The sequence below is a fragment of the Notothenia rossii genome, assembly GCF_949606895.1.
Source record: "Notothenia rossii genome assembly, chromosome: 6".
Classification (NCBI taxonomy): Eukaryota; Metazoa; Chordata; class Actinopteri; order Perciformes; family Nototheniidae; genus Notothenia; species Notothenia rossii.
The window spans coordinates 48910404-48935199 of record NC_136909.1 but is presented as its reverse complement, the minus strand read 5'-3'; the positions used below and the strand labels follow the sequence as shown (position 1 = coordinate 48935199).

The following is a 24796-nucleotide window of genomic DNA, read 5'->3' as shown; positions in this document are numbered from 1 at the left end:
TACGGTTCTAAATAACAGTGAGATTTAAAGTGATGGAGAAAATATGGAGACGTTCTTTTATAGTGTGTGAAATATGTGGTGCTTGAAACATGTAGGTATTTAAATTTATAGAAGAAAATGGTTTCCTGAAAGAGTTAATTGGAATAAACATGTTACAGTGGGTGAAGGCAATGTTTAGGGATATGGTAAAATTATTAGTAGACATGAATTGTGTTTAGATGACATTTAACAACTAAGATGGATAGTAAGATTAGGAAAATAGAGTGGAAAAGGTTGGATTTATTTTACCTCAGTGTGTTAGAATTAACTATAGATAATGCGTCCCGAGATCTCTCTCTCTATCTATCCGCCTGTCAGAACGCTACGACCCCATCGTCCAAGCAGACAAAAGACCTCACCACGGAAGACTCCTCCTCCTCCATCGAACAGACAGAGAACCAGAGCTGAACCATCTCCACCTGAGGGATCCAGAACTACAGGTGACATAAAAAGGCACACTCTCATCGGTCCCCCACAGGACATGAAGTTCCAAGCTGAGCCACAAGATTTGGGCACAAGAGCAGAGTGTGGGACATGAGAGCGGAATACGCCCTCCAAGCAACCAGTAGAGACTGTAAAGGAGGAGATGAAAAGCAAAGCAGATGGGACACTGAAAAGAGTTACAGCGGAAGGATCCAAGAGCAGATGGACTGAGGAGAAGGTGGACGGAGGAGAGGAAAGAACGGAGGAGTTGGCATGGTCCGGCAGAATGTGAGGGGGTCGTGGCTTGACAACCAGAGGGGGAGAGAAGGAAAACGGGAGTTTGTGAGTTTACACATAAACACACTTATTCACCAACGAGAAATACGTAAAGAAAAATATTTATTAGCCATGAATTAATCAATTGGTGAATTTATAAAGAAAAAAGAGGAAACTATTAAATAACCCTAAAAACACACTGAGGGTAGAACATATTATTCAATCTTTTCATCATATGAACAAATTATTCTTTAAGAGTTTTTTATTCATGTGTGAATTTGGGGAAGATTTAATTTGTTACAGTATAGACCTACAGTTTAAAGGGGTGATTTTAGTAACCACTCTATAAAAGCAGACAAATCTTTATTTGTATGGAAAATGTTAAAGGTAGAGCTAGTACCAAGCCAAAGATGGTATTCCAATCTAGAGTATTGGTTTCTCCATTGTAGCATGGTTATTACCTCAAGAGGGAAGATTAAGGTGGAAATAACATTTGTTTTTCGTCCAAGATTTAGAGTTTTAAAATGACACTGGGCAAAGAGCGAAAGCAAAGTTTAATTTTTTTTTAAAACTAATGTAGTTGGGAGCAATACATGCAGGGCCTTGGAGCACTCATTGTGATGGTGCATATTTGTTACAACAAACATCGTTTAGGGAGAAGGGGTCGCTCAACCCACCCTGCAGATGTTTTAAATCTTACTTGCAGCTTCAGAGGGAGCGCACGGCACCAGAGTATGAGTTTTAAAAGACAAGCGCCACCAGCTCCTAATGGTCATCCATTCACCAGATGACCTGACATTTAGAGATGTTATTTAAAGGAGAAACATATCTGCCATTAATGTAAATTCCTGAATTAAACTACAAACCATTAATGAAATGACTTCTGTTTTTAAAATCCTTGTTAAAGGAGGGAGTAATTATCACATGCTCGGGCACCCAAGGTTCCACACACTGTAAAAGGGGTTAGCATAGCTATTTAAGTAGACCAGAATTGAAAATAAATTAGTATAATGAGTTATTGATATTCCACAAGTTTTCACACCATTTCAGGGACTTTATCACTGCATTAGAACAGACCACCCAAAGGTACTGAGTAGGAACTTTTAAGTGATGAAACTCTACAACTGTTGTAACTGACCAAAATCTTCTCCCAGAAATGACTGTCTAGAATGCCGTACCCCAGAGTAGAACGTACAACGGCCCCTTCTAGAGAACATATTACTTTCATACCTTAAATGGTATGAAAGGAGGGAGGGTAAATTTCTCAGGAGGAGACAGTTACAAATGCTAGCAGAACAAGACGACCCACCCCGTATACAGATGTGGATGACAATGATGAGTTAGTTTAAATGATATGGATGTTCGGAGATGAGAATCCATTTCAATTTACTTTACACTATTCCAAGATAGTTTATTTTTATTTTTAAATTTACTTTGCCAATCCAAGATATTTTATTTTATTCTTTATTACTTTATACTATTCTAATATGGTGGATCTCATGTTGTAAAAATCATTGCTATTTTAAAATGGTTTGTTTCTTTTCACTTTGTAAAAACAAGTGCCTTAACACTGAGCGTGGTATGAGAACGGTTTCTGTGAAAGGAGGGAGGAAGAAATGTTCTGATACCAAGCCATTGCTGCTATTTTGAAGAATGATATTGAATGCAAACACTAGAAGTTATACACAAGGGACAACTTTTAGGTTTGAACCAGGCAAATAATTTATTTTGTATTTTTGTAAAGGCGGCTGTAAAACCATTCCATTTAATTGTATGTTTGTTAATATGAGATATGTAATATGCAAAGTTCAGATGAAGAACTCATTGATTTCAGTATTATACACACCTTTTAGGTGTGTAAGGAGGGACTGTTAGAAATTAAAATCAATGTTTTGATGGTATAATGTAGCTTAAACATACCGTCAGTTTAAACGCTCTTTTATACTGAAAAACCAGAAATTCTTGTGCACAAGCAGTTAAGCTTTTATTCTGAAAATCCTTCATCTACGGTTAGCATTTAGCATGTGGCTAATATACGAATTCCTAAAGAGGTGAATTGAGAAGCGAAATGACGTGGTGTGGTGAAAACCGAAACCTACTGATTTAACACTACAACGATAGATGTCGAGATACTACCATGTTGAATATTAAATGAAAGTACAGTTTATTTGAATACATTATTGTTTACAGACGAGAGTAGCATGTGACAACATCCGGAATGACCGGAAACCAAACGAGCCGAGAAGTATTGTTTAGAGTGTTGATTACAGCGTTTAGAATGTGTTAAATGAAAAGTGATGAAAGAGAATATGAGGAGAAACGGCGTGTTAAGCATATATTGAATGTGAAAAGAACCTATCCTCTGTTTAAATGCAATAACGGACATTCGAGACGAGGTGAGCCGGCTGGCGGGGAGGAGCCAGCAGAGGATATATAACAGCGCCGGAGGAGAGATCCAGTCTCTTCTCTTCTTGCTCAGGAGAGCCAGATCACAGCTGTTTTCTGCCGGAACAATATTCTGTCTGTAACACTACCGCGCCTTTTTTAATTAAAGTATCCCATTTTAATCTTTTCAGAGACTCCATTTATCTCATTTTAAAGCTTCTCTCCTGGACGCGAGAATAAAGAACATGTTTAACAGGATCCAGCTGGGCATTCTCATACCTGTCTGACACGCAGAGAGCTGCTGTTCCCCCTCTATGATCGCTGCGCAAGGTGGGACCTTCGTCTCTACTTTCTCACAGCGGCCGGTATGTATTGTTCCCAGCCTTCACCCCGTCGGGAAGATAGGCATGTTTTGCTATGTTCCAGGGACGGTGATGCGCCATTACGCATGGCACAACAGGCAAGGGGTGTTATTTAGCAGGTGTGTCTGTGCTTCTAGTGCCGGGCAGACCCAGTGGGGCGCAGACTACATCATGCTTCGCCCTTAACCCAATAGCGATAGCCTTAGAGGGCGAAGCCATATACGAAATAGAACTGAGCTTACCTACTGTAACCCCAGCTTCTATGAGTAAATGGCACAGCCCTCTAAGCGCTGGGCCCCACTGGCTCTACGAATAGCTGAAGAAAAGTTATTTGGTATGGGAGCAGATTGCCGGGCCTCCTTCCTATTTATACCGGAAGGAGGCCCGAGGGTGGGGCCCACCTTGCGGGTGGGCGTGGACATAGCCGTGGGAACATGTTTCAAATGGGGGGTGCTGCGGGGATGACACCAGGGCCGGTTTTGACCAATTTGCTGCCCTATAGGCAAGATTTTAGCTGGCAATGAAAAACCTCTACAAAAGCTACAAACAGAGAAACATATTGACATGGTGGACAGCTTATATAAAAAGGCTTCAAATGTATACTATTTAGTATTGCATGAACATTGAACATGTTTTAATTGTGGGGTGGAATTCACATCCTCTAGGGGGGTCCGGGGGTCTCCCCCCGGGAAGATTGTTTTTAACATTTTAAAGTAAAATGCTTCAATCTGGTGCACTTTGAGCGCCCAATTACTAGAGACTGATCTAGGGGATACAACTCTAAACACCCATATGAAAAAGATCGGTTTGCCTTTTAATAATCAAATAAGTATGTGAACATAACCGATAACCTACCATAGCCAATAACAAATAAATGTAGGCTAACTTGTTTTATTTTGTGGTTCATTTATATCTTATTTTATCAGTTAACATTTATTTATTTATGCATATTTTTAAATCTCTCCAGTTTTAAACGATATTTTTGGTTTACTGTCCTATAGTATACATTGGAATGATTTCAAACCTGTTTTTATTTATCCCAATAATTATAAGGGAGTGCTTTGGAAATATTTGTTTACATAAATTGTGATCAAAACGTTTGAGACCCACTGAGATAACTTAGACTAAAGTGAAATATCTAAACACTCAAGAGTCCTTTACCTCACTGAACCTCTCAGTCTGACAGGACAGAACTCTCCCTCCACATTATTGTAGAAAGAGCTTCTTATATCCGTTAGCGCAGCAGAAGCTAACAACATTCCCCGCCGGTACAGGTGCACCCCCTCTCTCTATCTATCTATCTCTCTCTCACGCTGGCTGTGAGCTGCGGGCGCCTGATAAGCCAACATCCCCCACTTTCATCACTTACAGCGCCCATCGTACGGGGCAAATGGAAAATGTAACCGGGGTGAAAAGGGTGTTATCTTTACTTAATTATGAATGTTGTAACGTCAAGGCTGAAAATTCATTTTTTTTTAAATTATATTTGTATTTAATCTTGTGGAAGTGCAGATCCCCTGTCCTCCACCAGGGGGTGCTGCAGCACCCTCAGCACCCCTACTTCCCACGGCCCTGGGCGTGGACTACAAGTGTTTCAGTGCTGCGCGGGGGCGCAGGGGGATTACCCAATAGCGATAGCCTTAGAGGGCTGCGCCATTTACTCATAGAAGCTGGGGTTACAGTAGGTAACCTCAGTTCTGTGAAACGGAAAAGGATTCTATGGAAACAACATCACGGAGAAAAAAGTAATATCTTCTACATATAATAACGGACAAAGTAAAGAATGAAGTGTAAGCTATGTTTAAATATTCGGAATTTGACCGTGTATGATGGTCCTCTTGAGTTGCCGTACAGCCAATGGCGTACAGCCATTGCTCCGTTTTCATGTTTTTTTAACATGTTTTTCAGAAACATTGTCACACGCTAGGAGTATAGGAATACTTCAATTCGGTTCGTCATGATCTGTAGATGTGATTTTCCCCCGAGCACCCCTGGGTAAATTACCGTACAGCCAATCACAATGCGTACAATGAGTGACGTCATTGGTAAGAGACGGCCCCCGAACACATCTGGTACCCCGAACACATCTGGTACCGACACCGGCTCTCCTGAGCAAGAGAAGAGAGAGAATCCCTCGTCCGGTGCTGTTATATATATCCTCTGCTGGCTCCTCCCCGTCAGCCGGCTCGCCTCGTCTCTAATGTCCGTTGTTGCATTTAAACAGAGGATTGGTACTTTTTTAACATTCAATATATGCTTAACACGCCTTTTCTCCTCATATTCTCTTTCATCACTTTTCATGTAACACATTCTAAACGCTGTAATCAATACTCTAAAATATACAGAAAATACTTCACGGCTGGTTTGGTTTCCGGTCATTCCGGATGTTGTCACATGCTACTCTCGTCTGTAAACAATAATGTATTCAAATAAACTGTACCTTCATTTAATATTCAGCATGGTAGTATTTCGACATCTATAGTTGTAGTGTTAAATCAGTAGTTTTCGGTTTGCACCACTCCATGTCATTTCGCTACTAAATTCACCTCTTTAGGAAATCGTATATTAGCCACATGCTAAATGCTAACCGGAGATGAAGGATTTTCAGAATAAAAGCTTAACTGGTTGTGCACGAGAATTTCAGGTTTTTTCAGTATAATTCAGCATTTTAACTGATGGCATTTTTAAACTAAATTATGCCATAAAACATTGATTTTAATTTCTAACAGAACAAAGGAGCGAACCGGATGTAAAACGTTAAAGGTCTCCTGATTTAGTTTGTGAATGAATGCTTATTAGAGTTTCGGCTGGAGAGTGAGTGCGGACCTGTCGGTCAGATAACAGGCGTGTGTAAGTCCTGCATCTGTATGATACAAATGTGTGTAAAATGATACCGGACGCTGTAATCACTCATCTGGTTACGTTATTACATTGACCACCACCCCCCCCCCCCCCCCCCACGCCACGCTACTGCCGTCAATGGGGCCGCTCGCTCTCTTTTGTTGATCGCACTCTCACGGGCGAACAGTTCAATGTCCCGCTTCATTGTAGGAATTCTGCCATGTCTCTACCACTTTAGTTTGACCATCTATGTGACTAAGTTATGGAATACTAAATACATAAGTAATTAGATACCTTACCGTTACTGCGCTCATAAAGAATGATAAGTATAATGCGTCTTGAACTGGTTTCATTAATTAGTGTCTTTACGTTTCACAGACTGTTAGCTTGTTGTGGTAGGCTGGTAGCCTATTTTATTAAAGACTATATAAAAAGAAAGACTTGTGTTATGTCTTCCTTAATGCAATAGTAATTGGGGGTGCAAGTGGAGTCTCGCAGAGGCAAAACTGTGGCGCGCTTACACTGTAGGTGCGCCGCAGTCTGCGTGATCTGCCTGTAGGGGCGGGCCGGCCCTGCGAGTAAAGTAACGAGTAAAGTAACAAGTTACTTTATGTAGAGAGTAACGAAGTAGTGTAATGTATTACTTTTTTTTTTTAAGTAATATGTAATATATTACTTTTTTTTAGTAACAGCCCCATCTCTGGTTCTAATGTAGTTTGACCATTGTAACTGCTGTGCAGACATAATGGTAAAATAGGGCCTCTAACTAATTACCTTAAATAAACTCACTAATTAATGAAACCAGTTCAATACGCATTATTCTTATTCTTATCATTCTTTATGAGCGCAGTAACGTTAAGGTATCTAATTACTTATTTATTTAGTATTCCATAACTTAATAACAGAGATGGTCAAATTAAAGTGGTAGAGACATGGCAGAAATCCTACAATGAAGCGGGACATTGAACTGTTCACCCATGAGAGGGCAATCAAGAAAAGAGAGAGAGCGGCCCCGTTGAGGGAGTTTAGTTTACAGATGAAAAGACACAGAAAGACAGAAGCACAATAACAAGTAGGCTACATTTAGGTGTTTTTTTGTAAATAACCGAAGCTATAAAGAGGAAGTAAAGTCCCCTGGTTTGTCTCTTATAACCTACCTGCCATGAGACAACTCAAAATCAAGTTGATAAAATCCAACAGGTCTTAACGCACCGGCAGATGACAGCGCTGACAAAGTGCGTGCTATGGAAAGCCTAAAGTGCCACCATTCGCCCGTTTAAAACGCGCGTTTTTTCTAAAAAACGCGCGTTTTTGTTCTTGAAGCGTCTAGAAACGCGCGTATATTCGCGCGAGAAACGCCCGTATTACGCGCAAAAAACGAATATGATAATGAGCCCCTCCTTCTGATTTCCATAGGCACTAAGTTAAAGTGTCTGTAACCAATCAGTGAAGAGTAAAGCCAGACCAAAGCAATCTGTAGATGAAAAGTTCCTGAAATGTTTAGGCTTTGCTGTAAATTGTATATTATTCCAGATTCAGGGGACCAATTATTAATTTTCCTTTGAATATAATCAATAAATCAAACAATATAAAATATATATATATATAAAAAATACAATTACCTTACGCTTTTCCTTAACCCTCTGGAGTATAAGGATATTTTCTCGATATGTTGACGTCTCCTTAAATCACCTTTTAAATGTACTTCTTATAACATGGCACCATTATGTTACTTATCCAAATATTCAGGATACTCTCTGGTCTTGCTAGAGATGCAAGTCACTCACCTTAGAGCACTGTCTTATGAGATACTTAGCTGAAAATGAGAAATCCGATTTTTGGAAAACCTAAAAACTCTTGTGAAAACACATTTACTCATCTCGTCTATTTTTTGGGCCGTTTTAGATTTGGTTTACAAAAGTAGTGAAATAATTATATGAATTACACTATAGGCCTATATAGATGAAATGAAATGTTATTCATGTGTAAAATAGTTCCATCCCTCTGCTTTCACCATAGAAAAGTTACATCAGGACTGATTCATGACTTCATATTCCATACCAAGGTTCATGTGATGTGTACAAATACAAATTGAGCATTAGAACTTTTTTTTTCAACCAACAATTTATGTTAACATAAGAAACTGTAAAATCTCAATATTTACAATATCAGAACTTTTTCAACCAACTATTCATTATAAATGTAAAGACAGGGGGAGCAGTGTCATGGTCTTTGTCTGTCTTCCAGGAAAGGGGGTCTGGCTGCTGTGTAGGTGATGGTGCATGGGCTGCTGGTGGCTGTGTCGGAGGGAGGTAGGTGTGATTGTCCCAGGTTGATGCTGGTGGCCGTGTGGGAGGTACGTCTGCTAGGCAAGACTTCTTTGCTGGCTGGGTTGATCGTGATGGCTGTGATGGAGGCCTTTGTACCGAGGTGTATCTTAATCTTGTGGCAGATGGAGATGGAGGCCACTGTAGTGATGATGGTCCTCTGATCCTTGGTGGTGATGGCTCTGGTAAAGGCCCTTGAGCCACGGTAGATCTTGACCTGGGGGCAGGGACAAATGGAGGTTCTTGTTGCTGCTAGGCCCAGGCAGCTGTGAAATCTGAAAAAAATATAGGACAATAATTACTACTAAGTTTGTTAAAATAAAGTTCAAGTGGAATGTTTCTCAAGCACAAATAACAATGCACAACTAAGAATAAAATTATTTCTCTCTCTGGAGGAGGAGGAGGAGGAGGAGGAGGAGGAGGAGGAGGAGGAGGAGGAGCGTGTGAGAGATAGAAAGAGAGACGTTGTTAGTATTTGGTGCTAGCTCGGAGCTAACGGAGATTAGAAGCTGTTTCAACATTAAGGAGAGGGAGAGCTCTCTCCTGTGGGACTGAGAGAGATAAGGTCAGCTCAGGGAGGTAAAGGACTATTAGATTGTAATCTTTAGTCTACGTTATCTCAGTGGGTCTCAAACGGTTTGGTCATCTTTGTAAACAAATATTTCCATCTATGTAATATTAGTTGTATATAAAATGAGTTAATAAATCATTCCACTGTGCGCAATAGGTCAGTACAAAATAAAAAACACAGTTTGAAAGGGGAGTGATTAGTAAAATATGCATAAATAAAAAGAAAGAAGGCAGACTAGGTAAGATAAAGATAGGAGAGAGGAGTTGATCAAATATGTGTTATTGCTTGTGAGCATATTCTAATGGATTTTTGATGATTGAAATATATACTAGTAGGCCCCCTAGAGGATGTGAGGTCATCACAAATAAAACAGGTATACATGGATAGGATACTAGATAAGTGTGCACACTCATTATATACACACTAAACATTTTTCTTGGATTTGTTAACACTATAATCCCTAATATATTTGTAGAAAGGCAGGAAATGGAATTAAATTGAGAAAATGTTTCATTGCAAAGGACCCCCTGTTTTGTGTCCCCCCCCACTTCTCAAACCAAAATTACACCCTTACACCCACACAATGCAAGTACACTATTACTGTAATATTTTATTTTTTATTTTATTTTACAATTGTGCTGACTCCTTACAGCAAAGTCTACATTTCTGTCTGCTTTACCAAAGCACCACCTGGTAAATACACTCCCTTCCTGTCTACATACGTTTGTGTTGATGATAGTGAAAATTGGGTAATGATCACTTCCTATGGTACAGTCACTTTTACATTCCATTCACACGATTTAACTTAACTATCCGTCACAAGTGTGAGGTCCAAACATGATTGTGTCCCCCTATTCACGTCTATTCTTGTTTTTTGTCCATCATTAAGGCAAAACAGTGATCTTTCCTCTAACATTTGTTCTACAACATCCCCATTACTGTTTGTTTGAATGCTTCCCCATAGGCTGTTGTGAGCATTAAAATCACCACACCACACTTCCCTTCTATGACTCGTCCCTGCTATTGTCTGTAAAGTTTCAATCTGAAGATTTTTACACGGGTTATAGAAATGTACAAGCTTTATGCTTCCTTCTTTCATTGGGCTGCAAATTTCTACTATGACACATTCCTTGTCTTCAGGGGATGGAAATATGCTATTGGGTAGTACATGTGTTTATAGGTCCTGCCCTCTGGCCATACACACCAGGGATTTTGGGCCCCATGAAAATATATCACATTGGGCCCCACCACCAGGCCCAGGCCACGCCAACCAAGCACAATTGCTTTAACCACACCTCCAGAACCCAATCGACTCATTTATGCTTTAAATAACTACCTGTACAGGCTTGCATCTATCTTGTAGTCCAAAACTAACTGCACAATATTTACTGACACTGAGCTGTGAAAATATAACACTTATGGGGGGACAGGGCTGCTGAGCCTAGAGATGGATCTGTTTGTCCTGGCACCAGGGGGAGGGACAACTGATTCAGCATGATAGCTGTCTAACAGAAGTTAAATCCATTTCTCACTTATTCTGACAATCTACTTAACCCAAAATAAAAGAACCCAATAAAAAGAGTTGTTAAATAATAGAGAAGTCACGTTGTAATATGAAGTCATGTTGTAATAACTAATCTAACTAACTAACTAACCTCTCTCGTTCAGATTAATATTGTCGGGTGTTCTTTTTCTGCTTGGCCAAAGGCCATTGTGTGAAGTGTCCCATTTGGGTTGCCGTATGTAGTTGTCCATCTCGCACATGCGCAGTACAGATCGGGCAGGGGGGCAGATCGGTTAGTGACAGAGGTAACCTTCGTAACCAGCAGACTTCATCCGCGCTTGATTCAGAGAGGGGAACTTCAGTTGACGCTCTTTGGGGATCTGATCCGTCGGACAAACATTTGGAGCAGGGCAGGTGGCAACACTGGACTGTGACTGGATGAGAGATGGCAGAGGGAAGTGACGGGGCAGGAAGCGAGTTAGGAGACATGGAAGGAGTAGGCGGGAGTTATGGAAATGGAGAATGGGATATAGTGAGGAGGAATAAACGTAAAAAGCAAGGAAATACTAATTCGGATGAGAGCAATAGTGAGGGTGAAAGGAGAGAAAGAGTAGTCGGAAATAGGCAACAGGAGTTCATGGTGGTTGTGAAACTTGCGAAAGAGGGAGCTTCGTTTGGCGAGTGGAACCCTATACGGTTAACTAAATCGATCAGTAAAGAAATCGGGGAGGTAATGAGTGCTAAAGTATTGAGGAATGGATCAATGTTGATCAAATGTAGGGATAGAGAGCAACAGGGGAGGGCAATAAAGATGAGTACCGTGGAGGGTAAGAAAGTGGAGTGTTCACTGTTTAGTGGTAAAAAGCTAGTCAGGGGAGTGGTGACAGGAATCCCCGTCAGAATTACAGCGGATGATGTGAAAGAGAATATAAAAAATGCAAAAATAAGTGATGTCAAACGCATGAAAGCAAACCGCAATGGGGTTAAAGAAGATAGTCTTTCGGTTCTGATCACCTTTTTTTTTTTTTTTTTCATATGTATTTTTATTGGGAAACATGAGAAAAAACAACAATGAAGTAGCAGTCGTCAAACATGTATGAAATCCCCCCCTTTTTTTCTTTTTTCTTTTTTTTTTCTTTTTTTTTATCAGGAACAGGATAAGGGAATGATAATGAAAACAAAAGGAAATAAAATACAAATAATAACCCACCCAAAGCTGGACAAGAGTCATTAAGAAAAAATAAATAAATAAAAAGACTTAGCACAGATACAATTGTTTGATGCTCGACACACACAGCTCAACATACAATATCATTGATAGGACTATCAGTTACATTCCAGGGAAGTGAGAGAGTCAATGTAAGTGAGTACCGGATTCCACCTTTTAAGGAAATTATCAGACGAGCCTCGTAGTGTATATTTGATTTTCTCTAGATGGAGAAAAGACAACAAATCTTCAAACCAGGAAGATGCGGAGGGTGGGTTTGGGTCTTTCCACTGAAGCAATATACGTCTACGGGCTATAAGAGAGGCGAAAGCTATAACATCACTCTGGTTTCTAGTCAGCATGGTCAAATCTTCAGGTACACCAAAAATAGCAATGTGAGGACTGGGTGACAATGAGATATTGAGAGCCTTAGATACAGTGTCGAAAAACACAGACCAAAATGTAGCCAATTTCGAGCAAGAGTAGAACATGTGAGTATGATCGGCAATTGACGAAGAACATCTATCACAGATATCACTTGAGCCTGGAAATAATTTAGAAAGTTTTGCTTTGGTGAAATGTATTCGATGCAAAACCTTGAACTGAATCAGAGTCAGTCGGGCACAAGAGGACGTAGAATTTACTCTTTTAAAAGCAATTTCCCACCATTCATCTGTGAGGTCAAGCCCAAGTTCCCTCTCCCACTTGCCCACAGCCCCAGCAAGTGGAGAGGTCCCAGCCGATATAATGAGGTCATATAGTACAGTTATACTACCACTTAACTTATTAAGTGAGAGGATGTCATCCATCAAGGAATTAGCAGTCAATAGTGGGAATGACGCAAAGTGAGTACGGGCACAGTCCCGTGCTTGGAGAAATCGAAACAGACTAGAATGTGGCAGATCAAACTTATTACGAATATCCTCAAAAGTTGCGAATGTCCCGTCAATGTATAGGTTAGAAAAAACTACTATGCCCTTTCTTTTCCACAATGCAAAGGTTGTGTCAAATTTGGGTGGGGTAAACAAGTGATTATTAAGGATGGGGCTATGGGGAGAGGGAGAGGAGAGTTTAAAGTGCTGCCTGACGATATAACAATTGGGTTTGAGGTATATTTGGAGGGGCAAGATGCAAGAGGGGCACAAAGCAGAGCAGACAGAGAGGTTGCATGACAACTAAGAGCTTCCATTAGGCACCAATCAGCATCAGAGGAACTATGCCAAAGACGTAATTTCTGGATGTTGGCTGCCCAATAATAAAATAGGAGGTTCGGTAGAGATAAGCCACCATCTTTGTTACGTCTCTGAAGAGTAGTCCTGCGTGCCCTTGGAGTCCTACCAGCCCAGATAAAAACAGAGATCATCCCATCTAGCTTATTGAAAAACTGTTTTGGTAAAAAAATTGGCAGACATTGGAAAAGAAAAAGAAATCTTGGTAAAATGTTCATCTTAATAGATTGAATCCTACCAAACAAAGAAAGAGGGAGGGTACCCCATCGTTGTAAATCCACCTTTATATCTGTGACTAGCTTAGAGAAGTTTGTTTCATGAAGGGAAGCAAGACTGCGAGTTATAGTTACACCCAAATACCGGAAACTCGTAGGAGCCAGGTGGAAAGGTAGGGCATGAGCTGGGATGCGAGTAGCTACTTCATTTACAGGGAAACACTCACTCTTGTCAAAATTTACCTTATAGCCTGAAAATGACCCAAAACTATTTAGGAGTTGCAGAATGTCACCAATACAGTTGACTGAATCTGAGATATAGAGTAAAAGGTCATCAGCATATAGCGAGACCCGGTGATCCAACCCAGCCCTGCGCATGCCTGTGAAAAGTGGAGATGACCTCAGAGCAATGGCAAGGGGCTCTATTGCCAAGGCAAATAATAAGGGGGAAATTGGACAGCCCTGCCGGGTGCCCCTCGTCAAGGGGAAGAATTTAGACAGTTGAGAATTTGTTTTTACGCTAGCAGTAGGGTTAGTATACAAAAGCCTAATCCATGACACAAACCGAGATCCAAAACCAAATTTATGAAGTGTAAAGAATAAATAGTCCCACTCCACCCGATCAAAAGCCTTCTCTGCGTCTAAAGAGACAATCATCTCAGCATCTGGTGAGACTGCAGGGGAAAGCACAATATTAAGTAACCGTCTGATGTTAGAAGATAATTGACGACCCCTGATAAAGCCAGTCTGGTCTTCAGAGACAATACCTGGTAAACACGGGTCCAGGCGGTTCGCCAGCACCTTAGCAAGAAGTTTGACATCCGCGTTCAAGAGACTTATAGGTCTCCAGCTACTACAATCTTCTGCTTTTTTGCCTTTTTTGAGAATAAGGGAGATTGAGGCTTGTCTTAGTGTTGTGGGTAGAGTACCATTTTTCAGGGAATCATTAAACATATCTAATAAAAGGGGAGCTAACTGGGCCGAGAACTTTTTATAAAAATCTACAGGAAAACCATCCGGGCCTGGGGCCTTGTTATTTTGCATCTTCCTAAGACTGCCAGTTATCTCCTCTAGAGACAGAGGGTCGTCCAAGCTATCACGCGTGAGAGTATCAATATTAGAGATATCCAGAGTGTCAAAAAAATGCTCTATATTTGTATTGTCTATAGGGGGTTCAGATGTGTACAGCTTGGAGTAAAATGTGGTAAAGGCATCGTTTATTTCAATAGGATTCGTAGTGAGGGAATGTGAGGAATCATAGACCTGAGTAATAAACTGAGAAACTGACTGGTGTTTAAGCTGCGATGCTAAGAGGCGACTAGCCTTATCACCGTATTCATAATACGTACCCCTTGTCCGTCTAAGAAGATACTCAGCCCTGCCAGTGGAAAGCAAATCAAATTTGGATTGAAGCTTACGCCTCTCAGCATACAATTCAGGAGTGGGAGAACTCGAGTACTGTCTGTCTAATTTACTAATAGCGTCAACCAAATCCTGCTGTTCTTTTGTCTTTTGTTTTCTAGAGTGAGCATTATACGAAATAATCTCTCCTCGCATCACTGCTTTAAAAGTTTCCCAAAGAAGGGAGGGGGAGGTGGATTCAGATTTATTATTATCAATAAAAAAGTCTATTTGCTTTGAAATATGCTCACAAAATGTTTTGGTAGCTAACAGGCCTGTATTAAATCTCCAGGGCCCACACCTTGGACTAGGGGAGAGAGATAGCTCTAGAACAAGAGGAGCATGATCAGAGATGACAATAGCAGAGTATTCAGTCAGTCCAACAGAAGACAGAAGGGCTTTATCTACAAAAAAATAATCAATGCGTGAGTAAACACGGTGAACTAGAGAGAAGTATGAAAAATCCCTTTTAGTCGGGTGGAGAAACCGCCATGGGTCAATACAACCCACCTGGTTCATAAATGTGGATAGTGCTCGAGCCATACAAGAAGGGGTAAATCTTTTGGGACATGACCTGTCTAACTGTGGATCAACTACAAGGTTCAAATCACCCCCGAAGATGAGGCGGTGTGTGTCCATATTTGGTAAAGAGGAGAAAATTGAGGTCATAAAATTTGGATTATCAAAATTTGGGGCATATACATTAACCAAAATCACTGGGGTCTGATATAGCACACCTTTGACTATAATATAACGCCCTCCGGGATCTGAAATAGTTTGTTCAGCTGAAAACTGAACACGTTTGTGTATTATGATGGCTGTGCCCCTGGCTTTAGAATTGAAATTTGAATGAAAAACCTGCCCCACCCAAGGCTTACGAAGCCTAGCATGGTCATTCACACAGAGGTGCGTTTCCTGGAGAAAAGCAATATCAGTATTGAGACTTTTTAGGTGTGAAAACACTCTCGACCTCTTAATTGGTCCTCCCAGTCCCCTGACATTCCAGCTAATAAATCTAACAGAGCCTACAGACCCTCTCTGACCTGTATTCTGGTTAGTCATTAATTAAAATCATCAACCATATGTAACATAACAAGCGTAGTGGACAAGCATCATACACACCAGTAACATTAGATATTAAAAACAAAGACCCTCCCCTAGGCAAACACCCAACCTTTTCCCAAAATAACCCTCTACTAAAAAAGAAAAAACACATATCTTTGAGGACAAATGAAAACAAAGAAAACCTTAAGCTCAACATTGCGGTTAGCAAAGTGAGTAGCAGGATAAACCTTTGCTAAACAACCAGTTGACCACGCAGTGGTATCCCCTCCTACAATATCAAATTAAATTAAACACCACTAGAACGATTCTGTTTTTAGAACAGACAAATTGGCAACGATCTACAGTCCAACAGAACAAATGCTGGCAGGTGACTAAACACCAGCAGAGGACAGTGCTGCACTCACCCGGAAAAAATGATGAGTCCAAACAGAAAAACACGGGCTTGGTGAGCAGGCTAAACGGAATTAGCCTAGCCTAGCAAAAACACACCCGTAGGCAACAACGGAGTTATCAAAAAAAGTAAAATCAACCCGTAGCGAAATGGAAACACGGCAGCTTAAGTCTTATGAATGCATTCTTGATAGAAGCGATCAGCCAGCTCGGGAGTGTCAAACAAGTGGACCACACCGTTGAAGGTGACTCTCAGCCGGGCGGGGTAAATCATGCCGAAACGCACTCCTTTTTTGTAAAGCCGGGACTTCACATTATTGAAAGCGGCTCTCTTCTTAGCAACAGTGGCGCTGAAATCCTCGTAGAATTTGATCCTGTGCCCTCGGTAGGACATCTCCCGGTGTTCCTTGGCCCATTTCAAAACCTGCTCCTTCTCAACGTAGCGATGGAAACGGACAATTATGGGCCGAGAGCCCTGGCTGGGTCTGGGTCTCAGGCTGCGATGTGCGCGATCGAGCTCCGGGCCGGAGTCAGGTAAGACATCTCCAGCCACCTCCTTGAATAACTGAGACATAAACTCCCTAGCGTTTGCGCCTTCCATATCTTCAGGAATACCCACGACTCTGAGGTTCTGACGCTTGGAGCGCGATATCAAGTCCTCCACTGTAGCGTGTAGCGCTGAGTTATCATCCGACACGGAGGCTAGCTGGTTCTTCAAGGTCGCCACGTCTTGCTGCAGGCTAACGATGTCATCTGAGTTGGAAGACAGTGTGCTCTCGATCTGTGATATGGTGGCGGTGTGAGTCGCCACAGTGTTGGTTATAGCTTCAAGTGTTGGGAGTATCGGGGCCATGGCTTCCGACAAGGCAGCGTTGAAATCTTCCTTAAGACTTTCGCTCAATTTCTGGAGCTCAATGACTAGCATCTCAGCCGTTAACTGTGTAGGCCCCGTCGACGACATTTTCTGCTTGTCCTCGAGTCCCGGGAATGAATCAGTCATTCGCTGCTGGGTTTTACCGATCCGTCCACCCTTGCTCATCGTAACGGTGTGCAATATTGTTCCGTTTAACTCTATCAATGTAGTCTGTACCAAAGTTTAAATAAAATTCGGCGTTATCTTAGTAAAATATTATGAAAAATGCGGAGCTGATAGCAACTGCGTCCTCCTTCTACATGCTCAAACCGGAAGCCGGTTCTGATCACCTTTGATGAGAAAAGGCTTCCGGAAAAAATACTTATTGGATATATGTGTTATTATGTGAGACCGTATGTTCCACCACCAATAAGATGTTTTAAATGTCAGAGATTTGGACATGTGGCGGCAGTGTGCAGAGGGAAACAAAGGTGTGGCAGATGTGGTGGAGATCATGAATACGGCAAATGTGAAGAAGGGGTAAAGCTGAAATGTTGCAATTGCGGAGGGGAGCATAGTTCAGCGTACCGTGGATGTGAGGTTAGCAAGAAAGCAGAAGAGGTGCAGCGAGTCAGGGTGACGCAGGGAGTAAGCTATGCAGAGGCAGCAAAGACAGTTTCAGGAGGAACGCAGGTTACAATGGAAAACAAGAATAAGAGCAAAGAAACAGAAAAAGTCCACAACTGTGTTAAGTTGAAGGAGGACACTCTGATAGTGAGTAAAACAGAGTTTGTATTGTTTATGGCAGAGATTATCAACTGTTCAGCGCAGACTAAAAGCCGGAATGAAAGAATAAAAATAATTGTCAGATCAGCTGAAAAGTACCTTGATGTGAAAGGCATGCAGTGGGAAAGTGTGAAAGATATACTAAATGATGACGTCCAACAATCTCAGACATGCAGTGGATCAACTTGATGGTGTTAGTTATACTGCAGTGGAATGCCAGAAGTTTAATTGCAAATGGACAAGAGTTTAAAAAATATAATGACAATCTGGGAGAGAAACCTAATGTAATTTGTATTCAGGAAACATGGCTGAAACCACAACTGGATTTTATTGTGAAGGGATATACTGCAGTTAGAAGAGATAGGGACTCTGGCAGAGGGGGAGGAGTTGCAACATTCATACAGAGTGGTGTAAGTTACAAAGTTATGCATGTAAGTATAGATCATGAAGCAATAGTTATAAGGGTATGGAATGATAGAGGACCTATAGATATAGTAAATTATTATAATCCGTGTGGGAAATTAGATCAAAGTATATTAGAGGATGTTGGGGGTTTACTGCAAGGAAAATTCATATGGTGTGGGGATTTTAATTCACATAACTCACTATGGGGTAGCAGTAGCACAGATGCAAATGGTGCAGTAGTTGAGGAATTTATAGATGACCACGGGCTAGTGTGTATTAACACTGGGGAAGGAACAAGATATAATTGTACAAAGAATATAGAAACAGTACTCGATCTGACATTTGTGTCTAGTGATATAGCAGGTATAAGTACATGGAGTGTGGTAAAGCATAGAAAAGTGGGCAGTGATCATTATCCTATAATGACTAAAGTTGGGACCAACATACGTTTTGAAAAGGAGAAGAAAATTCCTAGATGGAAATTGGGAAAGGCTAATTGGGATGCTTTCCAAGTTGTAAGTACAAATAGATGTAAAACACTTCAAGAGGAAAAAGATGATGATATAAATAAATTGAATGAGGAGCTCGTTAAGGTTATCATACATTCAGCTAAAGAAACAATTCCGGAAGTTGAAGGAGTTAGGCGCACCAAGAGTGTACCCTGATGGAATGGTGAATGTAGGAAATCCATTAAAGACAGAAATAAAGCATTCAGACAACTCAAACAACTCCATTCTCAGGAAGCTTTGAATCAGTATAAAAGGGCCCAGGCTATAGTAAGGAGAACAATAAGAACGCAAAAACGCACTTTTTGGAGGCAATATTGCAATAGTATTGGAAGAGAAGTACAGCTTGCAGATGTTTGGGGCATGATTAGGAGAATGGGGGGAGTTCGAAGGAATTATGAGTTGCCAGTTTTGAGCAGAGGGGACATAATATCTGTCACAAACTTAGGAAAGGCGGAACTTCTAGCTCAGACATTTAAGAAAGTTCATAGTTCAGATAACCTTACAGAGGAAGCCAGGCAGTGCAGAGATAATATATTAATGGAAAACCAGAGAATATTGGATAGAGTAGAAGTGTTGGGGGATCAGGTGGATCTGCATTTTAGTATGTTTGAGTTGAGGAAAGCAATTATTAGTGCTCGTCAAACCACTCCTGGGAAAGATGGTGTTTGCTATAAAATGTTGGAATATATGACGGATAACTCTCTAGTCATTGTGTTAAGGTTGTTTAATAGGGTTTGGGATTCTGGCCAACTTCCTTCGGTTTGGAAACAAGCGATAATAGTGCCCATACTAAAGCCAGGGAAAGACCCTTCAGATCCATCTAGCTACAGACCTATTGCCCTGACATCGCATTTATGCAAAATCATGGAAAGAATGGTGACAGAAAGGTTGACATATATCTTAGAAAGTAAAGCTCTGTTGTCCCCATATCAAAGTGGGTTCCGTAGGGGTCGGAATACAATGGATTCTATATTGTGCTTAGAATCAGACATCAGGAAAGCACAGACCAACAAGGAAGTAGTGATTGCAGTCTTTTTTGATATTGAAAAGGCTTATGACATGCTCTGGAAGGAAGGACTATTAATCAAGTTAAAATCATTGGGAATTGGTGGTAAAGCATATAATTGGGTTATGAATTGTTTACGGGACAGGAAAATACAAGTAAGAGTAGGTGCAGAATATTCAAGTGTGTATGATGTGGAAAATGGTACTCCGCAAGGTAGTGTATGTAGTCCGTTGTTGTTCAATATAATGATACATGACATTTTTAATCAAGTTCATCCAAGTGTGGGAAAATCTTTGTATGCAGATGATGGGGCTTTGTGGGCAAAAGGCCGCAATGTAGCACATGTTGGAAAGAAAATACAAGCTGCAATAGTTGAAGTGGAGAAATGGTCAAATAAATGGGGATTCAAACTGTCAGTAGCTAAGACGCAGGTCATTTGCTTTACAAAACGGCATAAAATTGCTCCTGTATCATTAAAATTGTATGAGCAACCTCTTGAACAGGTAAATACAATAAGATTTCTTGGTGTTTGGTTTGATGGAAAGCTAACGTGGAGCAATCATATAGGAAAAGTTCAAAGTAAATGTAAAAAGGTCAACAATGCACTTCGGTGTTTGGTGGGACAGGAGTGGGGAGCGAGTAGGTCATCACTACTGAACATATATTGGGCACTCATGAGACCTGTATTCGATTATGGGTGTATAGCGTTCATGGCAGCAGCAGAATCAAACCTTAAAAAGCTGGATGTCCTACAAGCTCAGGCCCTGAGGATTTGTAGTGGAACTTTTAAAACATCTCCAGTATCAGCAATACAGGTAGAAATGGGAGAAATGCCTTTAAGGTTAAGAAGAGTAAAGTTAATGTTGGCATACTGGGTAAACCTTCAGGGGCATGGTGATAGTCATCCAGCAGAAAGTATTTTTGAAAGACTGCTGGGAGCACAATGAGTCACATTTAACAAGTTTCAGATGGATTGGTGATGTTAAAGCGGCAAGTATAGGATTGAATCAAATACAGTATTGCCCTACAGTTGCAATCTCGTCCATTCCACCCTGGTTATTCCCATTGCCAAGTGTAGACCTCAATATACAAAAAGAGTTGAAGGAAAAGAAAGAAATACCAGTATGGCGCATAGTCCAGAATTATTTTGCAAGATATCACTCAGACTCAACAATCATATTTACAGATGGCTCCAAAGAGACAGGGCGTGCTGGGGCAGCAGTTTATATCCCAGTGAGTAATTCACATATAAAGAAAAGGGTAACCGACCATGTGTCAGTATACAGTACACCACAGAGTTGTTGGCATTGGTATTGGCTTTGGAATGGATAGAGGAGAAAGGAATACATAATACTGTAATTGCATCTGACAGCTATTCAGCTTTATCGAGTATACGATCAGGCAGATCTTCATTTAGAATGGACATAATAAATGAAATATTTCTAATTTTGTATAAAATGCAAATCAAAGGAATAGCAACTCGTTTCATCTGGGTTCCTGCTCATGTTGGTGTGGAGGGTAATGAACAGGTGGATATTCTGGCCAAACAAACACTCAGAATTACGAATATAGACATTGAAGTTCCGCTCAGCAAAGCGGAGGTTAAAACATTCATACATATATATGCGCAAACAACATGGCAAGATCATTGGGACCTTAGTGACACAGGAAGACATCTTTATAACATTCAAAGGTATGTGGGTGATGGAAGGAAGGTGTATTTATTATAACAATGTTATAATAAACATACGTATGTTAAATGGATATACATATACACATATATAACAATATACATAAAGAAATTGCATACTTTGGACATAGTTCGAATGTTGATTAATCATGATTAATTAATTTTTAAGCTGTGATTAATCTGATTAAAAATTGTAATCATTTGACAGCCCTTGTATATATATTTATATATATATATATATATATATATATATATATATATATATATATATGAACTTTGTAGGTAATGCTTTGTAAAGTACAACACAATGCAATTTGAAAAGAAAGAATGTATTGAGTGTACACCTGCATTTCATTAATTCCCTCTTCACATCTCTCTTTCTCAGAGCGCAATGGCTGATATTGGACCACCTGTTCGATTGCTGATCATCTTGAACGACCACAAGCGTCAGACTGGAGCTTCGAAATGGGATTCCCAACTCAATGGAAGAGCTCATTGAGGAGGTCAAGAATTCATGTGGATTAGAAGGTTACATATGGCTACAGTACAAAGACACTGATTTTGGGAACACATTTGTTAATCTTACATCTACACATGCGATTAAAGATTTAACAGTGATCAAAGTTGTCAAATTAGACCCGGATTCTACAACTGTGGTCTTGTACCCAGTTGAGATACCATTAAATAGTACCCCTACAAGTGGACTGTACAGTGAAGACTCCTCCTCTGGATCTGTGAATACAGATGACACAGTACTACTTAGCGGCTCTTCCTCGGAATCATTAAGAATACAGCGGTGGCCTAAAGTGTTTCCAATCCCGGTCTTCTCCAATGACACAGAATGTCAATTACAGAGAGGAAATGCAGAGTACACAAACAACCAATCTAGACTGACACCAAGCTCAAATCATCTGCAGAGCTCGCTGTGAACTCGTTGAAGACCAAGTCTCAAGAAGAGTCCTACCCTGCGAAGAATTTAAAGAGAGCCAGGCGAGCTGAGGCCAACCATTTTCCATCCTTGCCGATTGGTGAGACTCCAGAAAGCATGGAACAAGAGACAATTTCCCTTTTGGCAGAGCAACAGAAAAGAAAAAACCGGCAATCAATAAAAGAAAAGATGGCGAAGGCGTTTGGATACCGAAGACAAGAAATAGTGCATCAGAGGCCAAGTATTGAAGGCCTCTTGGAGCGGTGGCCTGCACTTTTTCACATGGAAGAGGTCATTATTTTGATGTAAGCCTGTAGTGGAGAAGAAATGAGGGCCCAACTAACTAACAACTATAGACAGCCAAGGCAAATATGTTGAGGTTTTATTTTTACAATATCAATATCACAATATAAGCTTTACATCTATTACTCTTAGTGTCTTTATTTGGTGGTGGTTTTCAATAAATATGTGGATTAATTCAAATGTTACATTCATACAAGCTGACTTGGAGTACTTTTAATGATGGAACTTGAGGGGAAAAAGATGAGCCCAAAAGTGAATAGACTGAGAACCCAGCTGTTCATCCCAGAGTTGTTGCACTCACAGTTACCATTGTTACATGGTAAGGTTTCTAAAACCAAGGTTTTATAATAATTCTGCATTGTAAAACATTAGCGAAAAAGTGTTGTGTTCAGAAGTTGCACTTACAGTATGACCGATTTTCACTGTAGAAGTTATGCATGTCTAATCATTTTCAGACATTACATGTCTCACAGGCGCGAGTTGTCAGTGTTGCTTTAAAAAAAAAGTGTGCAGTGAGTAGATAATAAGGACAAGTCTTTTTTCTAAGAGTTTGATGTTTGGAAGCGGCACATATTACTGCAACTAATAACTGTGGTACTTATTAACTAACATGTCTAAGATCAGGTAATGGCTGCCTCAGAGTCCAAATCTGGTTGTGTGAACAACTTGTTTTTCTTTTAAATAAATGTGCTCTGGAGTTAAAATATACAGATTGATCTGAAGACATTGACTGTTTTACTTTTATTAGTGTACCTTTCAGTTGCATTGCACTCCTTAAATATGTTTGAGACACTTTAGGTAACAATGTGGCTGTCATTTGATTAACTCTGAAAATACAGACTTTAATGAATAAATCACATGAAATGAGTTACAGGTGTCCCCTCAGATGTGCAGACTTATTTAATAATACGGTAGGAAATTGTGGAGTAAAATTAATATCTATCTTGTACACACACACACACTTTTCCTCTGCTGATGAGAGGAAGACAGAGGGGACTAAAGTATTTCTTATTTTTCTACATTGACCTGAATGTATTCTTTATTCTGTGTATTTGTGGATTGAAATATAAGTTTTTATAAAGTTTGTGATACATATATTTGCAGTTACTTTATTATACGTTAAATACATTTAATTCAAGCTAAGATACATTAGCTAGTTAGTGCTCTTACCTGTGTGCCTCCTTCAAACAACATTATAACCAGACTATCTTCAAACGATAAGTACCAGTTATAGCTACTTGATTTTAAATAAACAATTGAAAAGACCAAATCAACCAGCTAATGTATTGAAAGACCAATCTTTATTTTAAGGTGCCTTTTCTTTAAACCTTCAGATGTGAGATATTAGTTATGCAGTAATAGTATTGACAATACAAAAATACTGAGAAACTTTAGTTGAGTTAACTTTATATTTCTTATTGTCTAAAAAGCATTTATTAAACTCATTTTTCCCACTCATATTCACAGTGTGTACCAATTGACTGTATTTCCCGTCAGGTGTCATCTCTCTAACCGGAGTACTGTTTTTTATGAAGCGGTTCCGGCACAAACATTACAACATACATCAGATTCCCCAATAGTAGGTGTAGCAGTACGTACAGCAAGTTGCATTACATAGATTGTTTTGAACACACTCTCAAAATAGCATTGTGATTATATTACTGGATGGAAACTGAAAGCACGGGAACATTAATAAACTACATAACAGAAAGTATGAATAACAATAATGAAATTGTGACTGTAGATATGTTTATACTTTATATTATTTACTGTACATGTTTAATTTAGATTTAATTATTGTGATTATTCTTTATTCTTTCTATCTATCTATCTAAATCTCACAATGGGGTAGGTTACAGGAACTTTTCATCAACAGATTGCTTTAGTCAGGTTTAACTCTTCACTGATTGGTTGCACACACTTTAAATGTACTGGCTATGCAAAACAGAAGGTGGGGCTCATTATCATATAAAAAAACGCGCGTTTTTTACGCGTCAAGAACGCGCGTAAAACGCACGTTTTTTTTGAAAAAACGCCCGGGCAACATTAGCCCGTACCTCTGCACGTCCCTGCAGCTCAGT

At 40.1% G+C, this 24796-nt stretch overlaps 1 long non-coding RNA gene across 1 annotated transcript; it reads left to right on the top strand.

Annotated features, from left to right (window-relative positions):
* Positions 1-1188: 1188 nt before the first annotated feature.
* LOC307043980 lies at positions 1189-23760 on the top strand. The gene is made up of 3 exons (XR_013809494.1): positions 1189-3488; positions 8574-8638; positions 21870-23760. It is a non-coding gene; the product is annotated as an uncharacterized lncRNA (long non-coding RNA).
* Positions 23761-24796: the final 1036 nt, after the last annotated feature.